The following is an 18,649-nucleotide window of genomic DNA, read 5'->3' on the forward strand; positions in this document are numbered from 1 at the left end:
AACACGGGAAGAGCCCCAGGTGAATGTTGAGAGCAACTCCAAGATGCATATCCCCACTGGAGAGGAACACACAGTTGACAAAATCAACACTAGATATGGCCCTATTCATCTGCTGCATTTGGAGAGGAATCCCGAGGTGCCCCTTCCAACATTATAGGAGACCTTCCTTCACTGGGGGAACAAGAGTGATTTCCTGAGGTCCCCATGACAACTCGAGAAGAACCCCAAGCTTCCCGCCGCAACTCGAGAAAAGCCACAAGACTCCCCATCAATGTGAGATGAGGAAATTTTCTGCTGCAGAGTCTCAGGAGAAGTCCCACATTCCCGCTTGAAACTCGAATGGGTACTTGACACCATTTAGGTGACTCAAAAAGTTCCCTGACATAGCAGTCTCCAGTGCTGTGGAGCAAACAATTTACGGACTCAATGTTATATGAGGCCCTATTCCCATTCCACGCTTCGAGAGTAATCCCGAAGCTCTTCTTGCAAAAAGAAAGGAGACCTGACTTTGCTGAAGCAACAAAAGCGAATTGCTGAGGTCCCCGGCGCAACTGGAGAGAGACCCCAAGCTTCCTGGCACAACTCGAGAAAAACCACAAGATTCTACCCTCAATGTGAGATGAGAAAATTTTCCCCTGCATAGTCTCAAGAGAAACCCCACATTTCCGCTTGAAACTCTTACAGGTACTTGACACCCTTTATGTGACTCATAACGTTCCATGATAAAGCTGCCCGCATGGAGAGGAGAACATAATTTACAGACTCATTCTTAGATGAGGCCCTATTCTCATTCCACGCCTCCAGAGTAATCCAGAAGCTCTCTTGCAACACAAAAGAAGACCTGACCTCCCTGAAGCAACACGAGCGAGTTCCTGAGGTCCCCGACGTAACTCGAGAGAGACCACATGCTTCCCGCTGCAAAGCGAGAAAAATCAAAAGATTCCCCATCAATGCGAGATGAGGAATATTTCTGCTGCAGAGTCTCAAGAGAAACCCCACATTCCCAGTTTAAATTCGAACGGATAGTTGACACCCTTTCTGCGACACAAAAAGCTCCCTGATTAAGCTGTCCCTGCAGGAGAGGAGCACACAATTAACGGACTCATCTCTAGATGAGGCCCAATTCCCATTCCACACCTCGATAGGAATCTCTAAGTTGCCCTTCCAACACGAAAGGAGACCTGACTTTCCAGGGTCCATGGGAGCGAGTTGCTGAGGTCCCCGTCCCAATTCGAGAGGGACTCCAAGGTTCCTGCCGCAACTCAAGAAAAACCACAACATTCTGCCCTCAAGGCATGATGAGGGACTTTTCTGCTGCAGAGTCTCAAGAGATATCCCACATTTCCGCTTGAAACTCGTACGGGTACTTGACACTCTTTATGCGACCCAAAACATTCCCTGACATAGCTGTCCCCAGTACTGAGGAGCACACAATTTCCGGACTCAAACTTAGGTCATGCCCTGTTCCAATTCCACTCCTCGAGAGTAATCCCAAAACTGTCCTTGCAATACGAAAGGAGAACTGATGTCCCTGAAGACCACGAGTGAGTTCCTGAGGTCCCTGTCGAAACTCGAGTGGGACCACAGTCTTCCTGCCACAGCTCGAGAAAAACTAAAAGATTCAGCCCTCAAGGCGAGATGAGGAAATTTTCCAATGCAGAGTCTCATTAAAATTCAACATTCACTCTTGAAACTCGAAAGGGTACTTGACACCCTTTATGAGACTCAAAACTTCCCCAACATAACCGGCCCCACTGAGGAAGAGCACACAATTTACCTACACAACGCTAGATTCGGCCCTATTCCTCTGGTGCGCTACGGGAATACTGCGGTTTCCGTTCCAACACGAAAGCAGGCCAGACTTCCCTGGGGCAACACCGGCAATATCCTGAGATCCCCGTCACTACTCATGAGAAACTACAAGCTACCAGCCTCAGCTGGACAAAAACCAAAAAATTCGCCCATCAATGTGACATGAGGAAATTTTCTGCTGCAGAGTCTCAAGAGAAATCCCACATTCATGCGTGAAACTAGTTGGGGTACTTGACACCCTTTATGCGACACAAAAATTCCCTGATACAGCAGTCCCCACAGGAGAGGAGAACACAATATACAGACTCATTCTTAGATGAGGCCCTATTCCCATTCCACACCTCGAGGGTAATCCCGAAGCTTTCCTTGCAACATGAAAGGAGACCTGACTTCTAAGAAGCAAAACGAGCGAGTTCCTGAGGTCTCTGTCATAACTCGAGAGAGACTACAAGATACCTGCTGCTATGAGTTCCCCCTCCAAGCGAGGTAGGTCCTGAGGATCTAGCAAAGCTCCAAGGTAAACCTGACTATGATATTACAACTTGACAGGATACCTGACACCCATGATGAGGCTATAGAAAAAGCCCTAATGAACGGCCTGATCACGACACGAGGACAGATTCCTCTTTTATAACTCGAAAGGAAAGCAGAATTCCATGCCTCAAATCGAAACGAAACCTGACCCCCCAGTAAAACCTTCGTAGCAACTCCGAGATCCCTGTCGCCACTGGAGAGGAACACACAGTTGACTGACTCAACGCTAGATGCGGCCCTATTCCTCTGCTGTGCCTAGAGAGGAATCCCGAGGTTTCCCTTCCAACATGATAGGAGACCTGACTTCCATGGGACAACACGAGAGAGTTCCTGAGTTCTCTGTCACAACTCGAGAAGAACCCCGAGATTCCAGCCGCAACTCGAGAAAAACCACAAGATTATCCCTTCAATGCCAGATGAGGAAATTTTTCATTGCAGAGTCTCAAGAGAAATCCCACATTCCGGCTTGAAATTCGAATGGGTACTTGATACCCTTTATGCGACTCAAAAACTACCTGACATAGCTGTCCCCACTGGAGAGGAGCACACGTTTTTCCGACTCAAGAGCAAAGGAAGCCCTATTCCCATTCCACGTCTCAAGAGTAATCCCGAAGTACCCCTCCCAAGATGACAGGAGACCTGAATTCCCTGAAGCAACACGAGCGATTGCCTAGGTTCCCTTCGCAACTGGAGAGAGATACCAAGCTTCCCTCCGCAACTCGAGAGAAACAACAAGATTTTGCCCTAAAGGCGAGATAAGGAGCATTTCCGTTGCAGATTCTCAAGGGCAGTCCCACGTTCCCGTTGGAAACTCCAGAAGGTTCTTAACGTCCTTTATGTGACTGAAAAATTACACCGAACTACCCCATCCCAATCAAGAACACCGAGTTTCCTGCCACAAATGACAAAGTGCCCTGTTTCCAGTTCTCTTTTCCAGATGACAGTCGATCCCACTGCTCTGTCTGGAATGGAATTCGAACATTCCCGTGGCACAGTACAAGGAGGCCAGTACCACCATGAAACTCGGGTATATCCACAGGGTTTCAAAACACAATTGGAAAAGGTACCGGTGTCCCCACCCACTCGAGATATTGTCTGATTCCACTGAACAGATTCAAATGTATCCTCGAGGATCAACTCACAAGACGAGTGGAGACCTGACTCCCCGAGCATTCTCGATATAATCTCCAGGTACAAATTCAACTCGACTGTGGCCTAACACCCCTTTTACAAATCGAGAAGGAAGCGGAGTTCCAAGTCTGAAAACGAGAGGAGGCCTGACTCCCCAGGTGAAATTTGAGAGCAATCCTAAGAACTCTGTTGCTACTGGAGAGGAATGCTGAGTTAAACCGACGCGAATCTAGATGCAGACCTCTTTCTTTGCAGCAACGCCAAGGAATCCTAAGTTTCCTCTTGCAAATGGAAAGGAGTTCTGACTTCCCAGAGACAACACGGGAGGCTCCCTGATATTCCCGTCGTTACTCGAGTGGATCACCAAACTTCCCATAGCAACTCGAGCAAAACCTCGAGATTCCTCTTTCAAAGCAAGATGAGGTAATCTTTTTTTCCTGAAACACATAGAGAGAAGTCCCGAGTTCCTTTTCCAAATTCGATATGAGGCTTGACTTCCTTGATGAAACTTAAGGGTCGCCTAGAGATACCTATCCCGATGAGAGAAGAAAACTGAATTTTCCCACCACAATTTAAGAGAAGGCCTGTGATCACACCTCAGCTGAAGATAATGGGACATTCCACTTTCAAATGAAGAGGAATCCCAACTTCCACTCACACCACTTGATGAGTCCTGTCACATCTATTGACACTCGAGGGCAACCCAATAGATACTGCAGCAAGGTCAATGGACTCCGAGTTCACACTCAACTAGAGAGGAGTCATGTTGTGTTTGCAGCAGCTTTAGTGGAACACGGAGTATCAACTCCTAACGTGATCGGAGGCATTAATCCCCCGCTGAGCCTCTCGAAAAAGCCCAAATTTCCCGCTCAAACAAATAGCGGGCCTGATAATCCTTTTACAACTTGGGGGGAAATCTTAGTTCCCTCCTCAACGAAGACTAGGTCTGACTCCCCAGGGGAACTTTCATAGCAACCCCAAGATCCCTGTGGCCACTGGAGAGGAAAACTGAGTTTACCCTCTCAAGTATAAATGTGGCCCTCATGCCCTGCAACGACTCGAAAGGAATCACGAAGTTCCACTTACAACACGACAGGAGACCTGACTTCCATGAGGCAAAACTAGCGAGTCACAGTGGTTCCCGTCGTAACTCGAGAAGACCTCCAAGCTTCAAGCCGCAATTCGAGAAAAACCATGAAATTCTGCACTCCACGTACAGGTCGCTGCTATCCGCTAATTAAACTTTCTGGATGTTCCCGACGAACAATAGCCAATCAGAGTTTCTCTGTTTCCAGTGAAAAGGGACTCGGGTGCAGCCTCCCTTTCAGCACCGATCCCCAGGTCGGGTTGACAGGGTTCTGATCTTCCATCTGTGAGCCGCAGGCCACAGGTATCCTCGTTTGGCCTTGGCTGTGTGAGCAGCTGAAGGGAGTTTAGTCTCGGCAGGCGCCCAGCAGGCCTGTGGCTTCGGACCGCCAGAGGTGAGCATCTCAGCAGACAGAAACTGCCAGAAGTGGAGTGGGATCCACCCTGAGGGTGGGCACTGATCGCCAAGAGATGCTCCTGTGGGACTTTGATGGGTCCTGCACACTCTTCTCCCAGAGAGCGAGAGAGATGTCTATGGGCTCTGCTAGGCCCTCGGCTCCCTCTTGTGGTCCCGAAGGCTGGTTGTCACCATCTGGAGCACCTAGCTCTGAGATGATGACCACTGCCACCTGCACTGTGCTTCCCTTTGCCCGCGTGTCCTTGCGAAGTGTCAGGCCATCTCTGACCTACACGAGACATGTGCATTTCCTCTCATTGGACCTGCATATGTTTCTTCTCTTTCCTTCCCGATCACTGATTTTCTCGAGGATATGGGGGCCAAAAGGATGGTGGGTCTTTCTCTGGCTTTCTGCTCTGAGGAACACTTCTCCCTGTGTTGGTGTGTGTTTATCTTTCCATTTCTCCTGTCTGGTTTATTGTTGTGAGTTTGTTTGTTCCGGCAAAAGAACTCAGAATTTCCCTTGTGCCTGAGGAGTCCCAATTACCACAGCACTGCCTACCTGGAGATTTTAAGCACATTTGCAAAGAGGCTTCGTTTGGCAGATGACATCTTGAAAGGACCTACACTGTCCTTTCAGATACCCAAAGGCTACTTCAAATGACATAGAAACGAGAATTCTAAAGTTTGGTCTTCCAATATGTGGGGAGTCAGAAACTCCCCTGGAGAAGGGAAAAGATACCCACTCCAGGATTCTGCTCTAGAGAATTCCACGGACTGTAGAATTCATGGGGATGCCAAGATTCTAACAATACTGAGAGACTGCAACTTTCAACTGCAGTCAGAGGAAAATCCAGTTTCCTTTCATTTCAGTGATTGGCATTGATTGTGGCCTCAAAAGGATGGGAAGAAATGCAGAAAAAAGTAGACTCAATGTTGTCAGGAGCGGGAGAGAGGAACGGGGAGTGCTTGCCATGAATCTAGGCTTTGCTGGGAAGTGGGGGGAATAGAATGAGGGTGTCTGAATGTAGACAGTGGTGATGGTTACAGAGCATTGTGAAGGCCTCCATATTCCCAGATGGCTTCAAGGGAGGAAATTTTATTGATACACACTTATGAGCAAAATATACATAAAGCCACAAAAAACGTAAAAGATAAGAAGAAAGATGCCTAGGAGCCTGATGAAAATCAGCTCAGGGGAAGGGAATTCAATCTCCCCTGGGTCGGGAGAGAGTGGACGGCGTGCACGGGGAACACACAGGGATGGAGACTGCAGACCCAACCGCACCCTTTGACCAGGTATTTGCCAAAAGGGCTCTGAGTCTATGTCCGGAACTGGGGCCTGTTCTCCCTGCAGGGGACGGACAGAAATGGTGTGCGTCTGAGTCCTTGGCAGGAGCCAGGGCAGGCTGTCCCTGCCCAGGTGGTCACTCAGGCCCTGACTAGTGTTCTGCCGCCAAAGCCCAAGCAGGTGCAAGTGCACGTGGAGGTGGAGGTTCTGGAAGTTAGGGTAGGACATCAGGGCCTGGGGCTGGGGGTCCTGCAGGCACAGAGATCCAATGTGCTGAGGGTGCTGGCCAGTACCCGGCTTGCCCCGTTTCTTTGGGTGGGGACTTCTTAGGTCTCAATCTCCCCTCATTGGATCCCTGGGTCCTGCACCTGGAGCTTCCACCTCTGTAGGGACAGGTCTTGTTCGTGGAGGCTGGATGAGTTTGACGGCCAGAGCTAGAGCTTGGGGAAAAGAAGAGTTTGCCACAGGCCAGCCTTGCCATGTGCCAAAGTGGGCATGAAAGCTTCCTAGAGATGCACTAAGAAGGCCCAGCATTGGTGTCTTCTCTGCAGTCTCCACGATGGGTGGTTTGAGTCCAACCTTTGGTCCAGGCCCAGCCTCAGCTCTTGAGGACTCATCCCTGTGTGGCTCAGCACCGCCTCCCCACACTCACATGCAGCATCCCCAGCCGCCTCACCTGTGTGCTTTGCTGTGTTGGGTTCCAGGTCCTCCTGCTGCCTCCGAGGCAGGGCTTCTCAGCGCTCTGGTTTAGAGCTGGCTTTGCTGAGCTCAGTGGCAGCCTGAGACTGGGTACCCGGGTGTGTGCTGTGTGGTGTCTGAGCAGCAGGCCTTGCCCGCTTCCTCTTCATCGCCAGTTCGCCTGAGCCCTCCGTGGTCACGCTCACCTGGAGCCTGCACTGGGCCTCCAGGGCAGGGGGTGGTGCTCTGAAACCTCCCTCTTGGAGGTTGATGGGGTGTGCACCTCAGGGGCCACCTCGGGTGGGACGCTATGCAATGATAGTGACCACCAGACAGCCCTGCTTCAATATTTCTGAGCTGAGCCTGGACAAGATGTCTAAAGTTTCTGCCCGTCTGCCTTTCTGCTCCCAAAAAGAACAGATACGGGTGTCTGCTCAGTACCCACCGGGTAGGACGGAGACCCCCCATGAGGCTGTGAAGTCAGCCTGGGCACACGGCTCAGCCTGGACGCTCCCCATGCCACCCAGCATGCTCTCCCCTGGGGTGTGGACAAAAGCGACCCACGGGCTCCTGACCCACCTGCGGCTGGGCTTGCCTGAGGCAGACACACCCCAACAAACCCCCATCCACACACAAAGAAAGGCCTCAGTCTTCCCCATATGGGACGGGAGAGGTGGCCTGACCTGGCCTGGGTCTCCCCTGTTACCTTTCGGTTCCTTCGGGCAAAGGATCAGAGGCCTCTCTGGGAGACCTGAGCCAGCGTCGACCGCGTTCCCACATGCTCTGCCTGTGAGCTTGCCTGAGGCACTGGCCTCTGGGCAGGGGCAAACAGCAGAACATCTTGAACGCAAGCGATCTGGCTGGGGGCTCCTCACTGCTCTGGAGGCCTGGAAACCCGGCTTTCGGGTTCTCTTGGGTTGTGTTTCCAGGAAGTGATATCATTTCCTGCTTTCGTGGCCAAGGTCCATTCCACAAAGTTCCCCAAGGGAACCTCTGTGTTTCTGGTTGTTCCCCCATGCCCTCAGAACACGTGCAGGCAAATTGACACCCACACAGCACAACCCACAGCCTTGAGGAGACCAGGGTGCAGCCAGGGCCTGAGCTCTGAGGACACAGCTGCTTTCACCCCAGCCTCCTTCTTCTCAGAGGTGATGTGGCCCTGGGCAAGCCATGTGCCCCGCAGGGTTTCCACAGTCTCTCCATCTGCAGAGTGGGGATCACTTTCCCATTTCCTGCCTAGGTCTTGTCAACCTACGAACAGCTCCAGTGCCTGTTCAAACTTTGGGCCGCTCTCACATGGAGCTAGGACACTGAGACTTCCCAATGGACGGATTCCACACAGGGCAGACCTAGCATAGAATGGGGCAGAATCAGGCCTAGATGGGCTCTGGGACCTTCGAAGATGAAGTCCACTTCCTGCCTATTTCTTGACCCCAGCATTGGGAGGACCGGAAGGTAATATTCAGACATCGCCGCCTCTGATATCAACATTCCTCGTCACACTCAAATGTCGATCTCTGCCTCGAGGGGTGGTGGAGCCTGCCCAAACAGTGGCTCCCCGCACACTTGTTTTTGAGTCTCATCATCTTGGGTCATTTTCCCCCTTTCAGGGGGAATTGGCACTGTTACTTTTCCCAAACTCAAGTGAGATTCATGCAAATACTGTGAAATCGATTCATATACTCTCTCCATTGTTCAGTCTCTCTCCCTCGTTCCCTCTCTTTCTTGACCTTTCCAAATTCAGTCTGTCTCTTCCTCTCTGTGTTTCTCCTCTGGATGCTTGCATGCCTGAGAAATGCATGTACACATGTATATGGTTGACCTTCAGTTCAGTTCAGTTCAGTTCAGTCACTTAGTCGTGTCCGACTCTTCTTCGGCGATCAACTTTCTTCACAGTCCAACTCTCACACCCATACATGACCACGGGAAAAACCATAGTCTTGACAAGACGGACCTTGGTTGGCAAAGTAATGTCTCTGCTTTTTAATAGGCTATCTAGGCTGGTCATATCTTTCCTTCCAAAGAGTAAGCGTCTTTTAATTTCATGGCTGCAATCAGCATCCGCAATGATTTTGAAGCCCCCAAAAATAAAGTCTGACACTGTTTCGACTGTTTCTCCATCTATTTCCCAAGAAGTGATGGGATCAGATGCCACGATCTTCGTTTTCTGAATGTTAAGATTCAAGACAACCTTTTCACTCTCCTCTTTCACTTTCATCAATAGGCCTTTGAGTTGCTCTTCACTTTCTGCCATAAGGGTGGTGTCATCTGCATATCTGAGGTTATTGATATTTCTCCCAGCAATCTTGATTCCAGCTTGTGCTTCTTCCAGTCCAGCGTTCCTCATGATGTACTCTGCATAGAAGTTAAATAAGCAGGGTGACAATATACAACATTGACGTACTCCTTTTGCTATTTGGAACCAGTCTGTTGTTCCATGTCCAGTTCTAACTGTTGCTTCCTGACCTGCATACAGGTTTCTCCAGAGGCAGGTCAGGTGGTCTGGGATTCCCATCTCTTTCAGAATGTTCCACAGTTTATTGTGATCCACACAGTCAAAGGCCTTGGCATAGTCAATGAAGCAGAAATAGATATTTTCCTGGAACTCTCTTGCTTTCTCCATAATCCAGCGGATGTTGGCCATTTGATCTCTGGTGCCTCTGCCTTTTCTAAAACCTGCTTGAACATCTGGAAGTTCTTGATTCACATACTGCTGAAGCCTAGCTTGGAGAATTTTGAGCATGACTTTAGTAGCGTGTGAGATGAGTGCGATTGTGCGGTAGTTTGGGCATTCTTTGGCATTGCCTTTCTTTGGGATTGGAATGAAGACTGATCTTTTCCAGTCCTGTGGCCACTGCTGAGTTTTCCAAATTTGCTGGCATATTGTGTGAAGCACTTTCACAGCATCATCTTTCAGGATTTGAAATAGCTCAATTGGAATTCCATCACCTCCACTAGCTTTGTTTGTAGTGATGCTCTCTAAGGCCCACTTGACTTCACATTCCAACATGTCTGGCTCCAGTTGAGTGATCACGCCATTGTGATTATCTTGGTCTTGAAGATCTTTTTTGTACAGTCCTTCTGTGTATTCTTGCCACCTCTTCTTAATATCTTCTGCTTCTGTTAGGTCCATAATCTTTCTGTGCTTTATCGAGCCCATCTTTGCATGAAATGTTCCCTTGATATCTCTAATTTTCTTGAAAAGATCTCTTGTTTTTCCTATTCTGTTGTTTTCCTCTATTTCTTTGCATTGATCGCTGGGGAATTGATGACCTAGGGTGAGGCTTTAGGGTTTCATTTCAAGTTAGGTAAAGGTTTCGGGTGGGAGTTCGTGTTAGGGGAAAGGATATGTCTGGGCTTCGTTCTGGGAGACTTAGTGGTGTGAGTTCTCAGTCTCTTTTATGAAGGAACCCCTTCTCCGATATTCTGCTTGCAAATATTCTTTTGTGTTCAGATTGCTACCATTTTGATAAGTGAATGCTTAGCTTTACTGATGCAAAGCTGTTCAGTGGATGGAAGCAAGTTGGTGTCTTTTGGTTTCCTGTTTCCTTGACTTGAAGAGACCCAATTTTCTTCCCCCTCCCACACACGTGTTGAGAAGTCCCTGACATTAAGGAGCCAATGGCCCTTGTTTCTTTCCAGGAGTTTCATCACTTCAGGTTTGTATTGACGTGTTTCCCTAAATCTGAAATGTTATGAGAACAATAGCTAATGTGATTGTTCAGATGGAACCATCTCCAATTCCTACGGCCTTTCGTTGCAGAGGCTCTAGTTCCCATTCGTATCGCCTCCACTCCTTTGGCATTGAGGAATTGACCGTTGATGCTTGGGTTTATTTCTGGACCCTCAATTCCATTCCATGTATGTGGTTCTGCGTGTTTGATTTCTTCCCAGTACCATGCTGTCCTGATGATCCTAGTGTGATACTCTAATTGGCTATCAGGCAGCCTGCTATGTACATTTCAGGGCTTTGTGGCAGATTGCATTGACTATTTTGACTCCTTTGTTTTTCCATAGATATTCTGGAATTCTTTGGTTATAATGACCTGAGAACACCCGTTGGTATTTTGAGATGAATAGCGTGGAAACTCTGGATTGCCCCACGGTGGGGGATGGGGGGAGGGGGAGTGATATCATCTTACCAGGAGGAATTCCTCTGATCCGTGAGCCCAGCTTATTTTCCATTAGATTGTTGGGCTTCACCTTCTTTCATCCATCTCTTGCAGTTCTCTGTGAAGAAGGGCTTCCCTCCTGGGTTAGATGGATTCCTAGCTATTGCCTTTCAGGGAATGTCACTGTCGGTGGGGTTGATAATTGCCTTCTTCTAAGCGTTTGCTGGAAGTGTTAAAAATGCCAAGGATTTTTCTTCCCCTTTCTCACTGTGCATTTCTCTGAGCCTCCAGGTAGAACAGGCCTATTCCACGGTCCCACGGGGCTCGGGGAATGCAGCTAGACCGTATTTCTCAGGCCTCAGTGCTGGGCATCATCCGGTGTACTCTCCCTGTCCCTTCCTTCTCCTGATGTCTCCTTCACGCCCATTTGTGTTCGTGTCATTTGTGTATTAAGAGCCAAATCCTGCCTAAGCTCTGGGTATGCAAACAGTTGTCTCCCAGCTTGGGATGTGTCATTTGCGCTTTTCAGACGGTTTTTCCCAGAGTCCAAATCTTGGATTTGACAAAGTTCACTGTGTTCCCTTGTTACTCTTTGTGTAGTGCCTTTCTGTATTGTGTGTGAAGACACAGAACTCATGCTAATCTCTGCTCCATTTCCTTCTGGATTTGTGAACCGTTTTCCATGGAACATATGTCTAGGAATCATTTCAAGTGCATTTGTTGAGAGGTGTCAGGTTTCCATGGACATGCATGTCATCCCCTCTGGTTTCCAAATGTGTTGCTCCTAAATTCTTTTGGATATCTTCTCGGAAAGATGGGTGTTTTTCAGCTTGCATTTCCACAGAAGAATGGATTCAGCAGTTCTAGCTCAGGGACGCTGTGTCCAGTGAAAAGGGAGTTGGGTGCGGCCTCCCTTTCAGCACCAATCCCAAGTTCAGGTTGACAAGGCTCTGAACTTCCATCTGTGATCCAGATTCCACAGGCATCCTTGTGTGCTCTTGGCTGTGTGAGCAGCTGAAGGGAGTTTCGTCTCTGAAGGCGCCCAGCAGGCCTGGAGCTTCAGACTGCCAGAGGTGAGCATCTCAGAGGACAGGAGCCACCGTGCCAGAAGTGGAGTGGGATCCACCCTGAGGTTGGGCACTGATCGTCAAGTGATGTTCCTATGGGACTATGATGGGTCCGCCACACTCTTCTCCCACATAGCGAGAGAGATGTCTATGAGATCTGCTAGGCCCTCCACTCCCTCTTGTGGTCCCGAAGGCTGGTTGTCACCATCCTGAGCACCTAGCTCTGAAATGATGGCCACCTCCACCTACAATGTATGTCCCTTTTCCCACGTGTCCATGCAAAGTGTCAGGCCATCTCTGAGCTACACTAGCCATGTGCTTTGCCTGTCATTGAACCTGCACATGTTTCTTCTGTTTCCTTCCTGATAACTGATTTTCTCGAGCATGTGGGTGTCACAAGGATGGTTTGTCTTTCTCTGGCCTTGTGTTCTGAGGAATACTTCTCCCTTTGTTGGTGTGGGTTTATCTTTCCATTTACCCTGCATGGTTTATTGTTGTGAGTTTGCTTGTATCGGCGGAAGAACTCACCCTTTCACTTGTGCCTGATGCATCCCACTTACAACAGGACGACCTAACTGGAGATTCTAAGCACATTTGCCGTGGTGACTTCATTTGGCAGATGATATCTTGAAAGGATCTACACAGTCCATTCAGATATCCAAAGGCTCCTTCAAATGACACAGAAACCAGAATTCTCCAGTTTGGTCTTCCAATATGTGGGGAGTCAGAACAATCCCCTGGAGAAGGGAAAAGCTACCAACTCCAGGATTCTGGCCTAGAGAATTCCACGGACTGTAGAATTATGGGGATGCCAAGACTCTAACAATACTGAGAGACTATAACTTTCACCTTCAGTCAGACCAAAATCCAGTTTCCTCTCATTTTAGTGATTGACATTGATTGGGAACCCCGAAACGATGTGAAGAAATGCAGACAGAAGTAGACTCAATGTTTTCAGGTGGGGGAGAGAGGAACGGGGTGGTCTTGCCATGAATCCAGGCTTTGCTGGGAAGTGGGAGGGGGATAGAATGAGTGTTTCAGAATGTAGAGAGTGGTGATGCTTACACAGCATTGTGAAGGCCTCCATCTTCCCAAATGGCATCAAAGAAGGAAAATTTATTGGTACACACTTGTGAGCAAAATATACAGAAAGCCATAAAAGACATAAAAGGTGAGAAGAAAGATGCCGAGAAGCCTGATGAAAATCAGCTCAGGGGAAGGGAAGTCAATCTCCCCTGGGTGGGGAGGGAGTGGACGGCGTCCACGGAGAACACACAGGGATGGAGGCTGCAGAGCCAACTGCGCCCCTGGATGATGTGTTTGCTGAAAGGGCTCTGGAAGTCTGTCCAGAGCAGGGACCTGTTCTCCCTGCAGGGGTGGGACAGTCCTGGTGGGCGTCTGAGTCTTTGGCAGCAGCCAGGGCAGGCTGCCCTTGTGCAGGTGGTCACTCAGCCCCTGACTCGGGTTCTGCCGCCAAAGCCCAAGCAGATGCATGTACACGTTAAGGTGGAGGTTCTGGAAGGCATGGTGAGACATCGGGGCCTGGGGCTGGGAGTCGTGCAGGTACAGAGTTCCGATGTGCTCAAGGGACTGTCAAGTACCCGGTTCGGCCCGTAGCTTTGGGAGGGTTGTCTTAGGTCTCGATCTCCCCTCATTGGATCCCTGCGTCCTGCACCTGGAGCTCCCACCTCTGTAGGGACGGGTCTTGTACGTGGAGGCTGGCTGAGTTTCATGGCCAGAGCTAGAGCTGGGAGAGAAGAGTTTGCCAAATGCCAGCCTTGCCATGAGCCTAAGGGGACATGAAGGCTTCCTAGAGATTCGCTAAGAAGGCCCTGCTTCGGAGTCTTCTCTGCAGTCTCCAAGAGGGGTGGTGTGAGGCCAGCCTTTGGTCCAGGCCCAGCCCCACTCTGGGGGACTCCTCCTTGTGTGGCTAAGCACCGCCTCCCCACACTCACATGCAGCAGCCCCAGGAGCCTCAACTCTGTGCTCTGCACTGCTGGGCTCCAGGCTCTCCTGCTGCCTCCAAGGAAGGGCTTCTCAGAGCTCTGGGTCAGAGCCGGGTGTGCTGAGCTCCGTGGCAGCCTGAGACTGGGCCCCGGAGTGTGTGCTTGGTGGTGTCTGTGCAGCAGGCCTTGCCTGCTTCCTCTTCTTCGCCAGTTTGGCTGAGCCCTCCGTGGCCACGCTCACCTGGAGCCTGTACTGGGCTTCCTGGGCAGGGGGCTGGTGCTCTGAACCCTCCCTCAGGGTGGTGGTAGGCGTGTTCCCCTCAGGGGCCACTTCGGGTGGGACGCTCTACAATGACAGTGACCATTAGCAGCACTCCTTCGATATTTCTGAGCTGTGCCTGGCCAGGATGTCTGCTGCCTCTGCCCATCTGCCCTTCTGCTCCCAGAAAGCGCAGAGACAAGTGTCTGCTCAGATACGCAATCGGGAGGACAGAGATACCCCTGAGGGAGTGAGGTCAACCTGGGCAGCCAGGTCCGCCCGGATGCTTCCCATGCCACCTGCCTGCTCTCCCCTGTGGTGTGGACAAAAGCGACCCACGAGCTCCTGACCAATATGCAGCTGGGCTTGCTTAAGGCAGACACACCCCGAGAAACCCCCACCAACACACAGGCAAAGGCCTCAGGCTTCCCCATGTGGGACGGGAGAGGTGGCCGGACCCGGCCTGGGCCTCCCTGTTACCTTTCTGTTCCTTAGGGCAAAGGGCCAGAGGCCTCTACGGGGTCCCTGAGCCAGCGTCATCCACGTTACCACATTCTTTGCCTGTGAGTTCACCTGAGGCCCCGGCCTCTGGGCAGGGGCAAACAACAGAACATCTTGAAAGCAAGTGATCTGGCTGGGGACTCCTCTCCACTGAGGAGGCCTGGATACCAGGGTTGCCGGTTCTGTTGGGTTCTGTTGCCAGGAAGTGACATCATTTCCTGGTTCATTGCCGAGGTCACTTCCACAAAGCTCCCCAAGGGAACCTCTGGGTTTCTGGCTGTTTCCCCATGCCCTTAGGCCACGTGCAGTCACAGTGACACACACAGCCCACCCCACAGCATTGGGGAGACCTGGGTGCAGCCAGGGCCTGAGCTCTGAGGACACAGCTGCTTTCAGCCCAGGCTCCTTCTCAGAAGTGAAGTGGCCCTGGGCAAGGCATGTGCCCTGCAGATTTTCCCCACTCTCTCCATCTGCAGAGTGGGATTCACTCTCCCATTTCCTGCCTAGGTATCTCAGCCTACGAACAGCTCCAGTGCCTGTTCAAACATTAGGCCGCTCTCACATGGAGCTTGGACACTGAGACTTCCTAAAGGATGGATTTCACACAGGGCTGACCTAGGACAGAATGGGGCAGAATCAGGCCTGGATGGGCTTTGGGCCCTGGGAAAAGGCAGTCCCCTTTCTACCTATTTCTTGACCCCTGTATTTGGAGGACCGGAAAGTCATATTCAGACATCACCCCCTCTGATATCAACCTTCCCCATCCTCCTCAATTGCCCCACTTGGCCTCAAAGGCTTTGGGAGTCTGCCCCAACAGTGGCTCCCCGCATCCTTGTCCTTGAGTCTCATCATCTTGAGTCATTTTCCCCCTTGGGGGAAAAGCACAGTCATTGTTTGCAACCACAAGAGAGATTCATGCACATTCTATGAAATCGAATCATTTCCTCTCTCCATTGTTCAGTCTCTCTCCCTCGTTTCCTCTCTTTCTTGACCTTTCCAAATTCAGTCTGTCTCTTTCTCTCTGTGTCTCTCCTCTGGATGCTCGCATGCGTGTGAATGCATGGACGCATGTATGTTGTTGAACTTGTTTGAGGCTATAGGATTTCGTGTCGAGTGAGTTAAAGGTTTGTCGTTGGATTTGGTGTTAGGGGAAGGGATAGGTCTGGGGTTTGTCTGGGAGATGCGTAGGACGCCCTTCTCCGATATTCTGCTTGCTAATATTCTTTTTTGTTCAGTTTGTTACCATTTTGATTTGTGAATGCTCAGCTTTTCTGATACAAATCTGTTCAAGTGGATGGAAGCCCGTGGGTGTCCTTTCGTTTACTGTTTCCTTGACTTAAAGGGACCCATTTTTCTTCCCCGCCCCACACACACATGTTGAGAAGTCCATGACATGAAGGAGCCTATGGCCCGTGCTTATTTCCAGGAGTTTCATCACTTCAGGCTTTGCGTTGATGTGTTTCACTGAATCTGACGTGTTCTGGGACCAAAAACCAATGTGATTGTTCAGATGGAACCATCTCCAATTCCCACGGCCTTTCATTGCAGAGGCTCTTGTTCTCATTCGTATCACCTCCCCTCCTTTGGCGTCGAGGAATTGACCGTAGAAGCTTGGGTTTATGTCTGGACCCTCAATTCCATTCCATGGATCTGGTTCTGCGTGTTTGATTTCTTCCCAGTACCATGCTGTCCTGATGATCCTAGTGTGATAGTCTAATTGGCTATCAAGCAGCCTGCTATGTCCATTTCAGGGCTTTGTGGCAGATTGCATTGACTCTTTTGACTCCTTTGTGTTTCCATAGACGTTTTGGAATTCATTGTTTATTATGCCCTGAGAACAGCCGTTGTTTTCTTTTCTTTTTTATTTTTATTGGAGGCTAATTAGTTTACAATGTTATATTCGTTGGTTTTGCCATACATTGACATGAATCCACCTCGGGTGTACATGAGGTTTCTCTTTAGAACCCCCCTCCCACCTCCCTCCTTCCTTTATTTTCCCTCTGGGTCATACCAGCCCTGAACATCCTGTAACATGCCTCGAACCTGAACTGGTGATTTGTTTCACATATGATAATATACATGTTTCAATGCCATTCTCCCAAACCAACTCATCCTCACCCTCTCTCACAGAATCCCTACGACTGTTTTATACATCTGTTTCTATTTTGCTGTCTCGTATACGTGGTTATCATTTTCATCTTTCTAAATTCCATATATATGCGTTAGTATATTGCATTGGTGTTTTTCTTTCTGGCTTACTTCACTCTGCATAATAGGCTCCAATTTCACCCACCTCATTAGAACTGATTCAAATGCATTTTTTTAACGGCTGAGTAATACTCCTTTGTGTATATGTACCAAAGCTTTATTATCCATTCGTCTGCAGATGGACATGTAGGTTGCTTCCATGTCCTGGCTATTGTAAACAGTGCTGCGATGAACATTGGAGTACATGTGTCTCTTTCAATTCTGGTTTCCTCGGTGTGTATGCCCAGGAGTGTGATTGCTGGATCATATGGCATTTGTATTTCCAGTTTTTTGAGGAATCTCCACAATGTTCTCCATAGTGGCTGTACTAGTTTGCATTCCCACCAACAGGGTAAGAATGTTCCCTTTTTTCCACAACTTCCCTAGCATTTATTGCATGTAGACTTCTGGATAGCAGCCATTCTGACTGGTGTGAAATGGTATCCCATTGTGGATTTGATTTGCATTTCTCTGATTATGAGAGATGTTGAGCATTTTTTTATGTGTTTGTTAGCCATCTTTATGAATTCTTTAGAGAAATGTCTGTTTGGTTCTTTGGCCCATTTTTTGATGGGGTCATTTATTTTTCTGGAATTGAGCTTCAGGAGCTGCTTGTATATTTTGGAGATTAATCCTTTATCAGTTGTTTCATTTGCTATTATTTCCCCCCATTCTTTCTGGAGGGTTTTTATCATAAATGGATGTTGTATTTTGTCAAAGGCTTTCTCTGCATCTATTGAGATAATCATATGATTTTTAGTTTTCAGTTTGTTAATGTGGTGTATTACGTTGATTGATTTGTGGATATTGAAGAATCCTTGCATGCCTGGGATAAGCTCACTTGGTCATGATGTATGATCTTCTGAATGTGTTGTTGGATTCTGATTGCTAGAATTTTGTTAAGGATTTTTGCATCTATGTGCATCAGTGATATTGGCCTGTAGTTTTCTTTTTTTGTGGGATCTTTACGAGGTTTTGGGTTTAGGGTGATGGTGGCCTCATAGGATGAGTTTGGAAGTTTCCCTTCCTCAGCAATTTTCTGGAAGAGTTTGATTAGATAGGTGTTAGCTCTTCTCTAAATTTTTTTGGTAGAACTCAGCCGTGAAGCCATCTGGACCAGGACTTTTGTTTGCTGGAAGATTTTTTATTATAGCCTCTAGTTCCGAGCTTGTGATGGGTCTGTTCAGATTTTCTATTTCTTCCTGGTTCAGTTTTGTAAAGTTGTACTTTTCTTGGAATTTGTCAATTTCTTCCAGGTTATTCATTTTATTGCCATATAATTGCTGATAGTATTCTCTAATAAATCTTTGTATTTGTGTAGCCTTTGGTATTTTGAGAGGAATAGCATGCGACCTCTGGACTGCCCCAAGTTCGGGGTCGGGGGGAGGGGGAAGTGACATTTTCTTACCAGGAGAAATTCTTCTGATACTGGAGCATAGTTTATTTTCCATTGGATTGGTGGGCTTCACCATCTTTCATCCATCTCTTGCAGTTCTCTTAGAAGAGGGGCTTCCCTCCTGGGTTAGATGGACCCCTAGCTATTGCCTTTCAGGAAATGTCACTGTCGATGGGGTTGATACTTGCCATC

The sequence above is a fragment of the Moschus berezovskii genome, chromosome 23 (genome assembly GCF_049115385.1).
Source record: "Moschus berezovskii isolate FMDL1 chromosome 23, NW_MosBer_1.0, whole genome shotgun sequence".
Classification (NCBI taxonomy): domain Eukaryota; kingdom Metazoa; phylum Chordata; class Mammalia; order Artiodactyla; family Moschidae; genus Moschus; species Moschus berezovskii.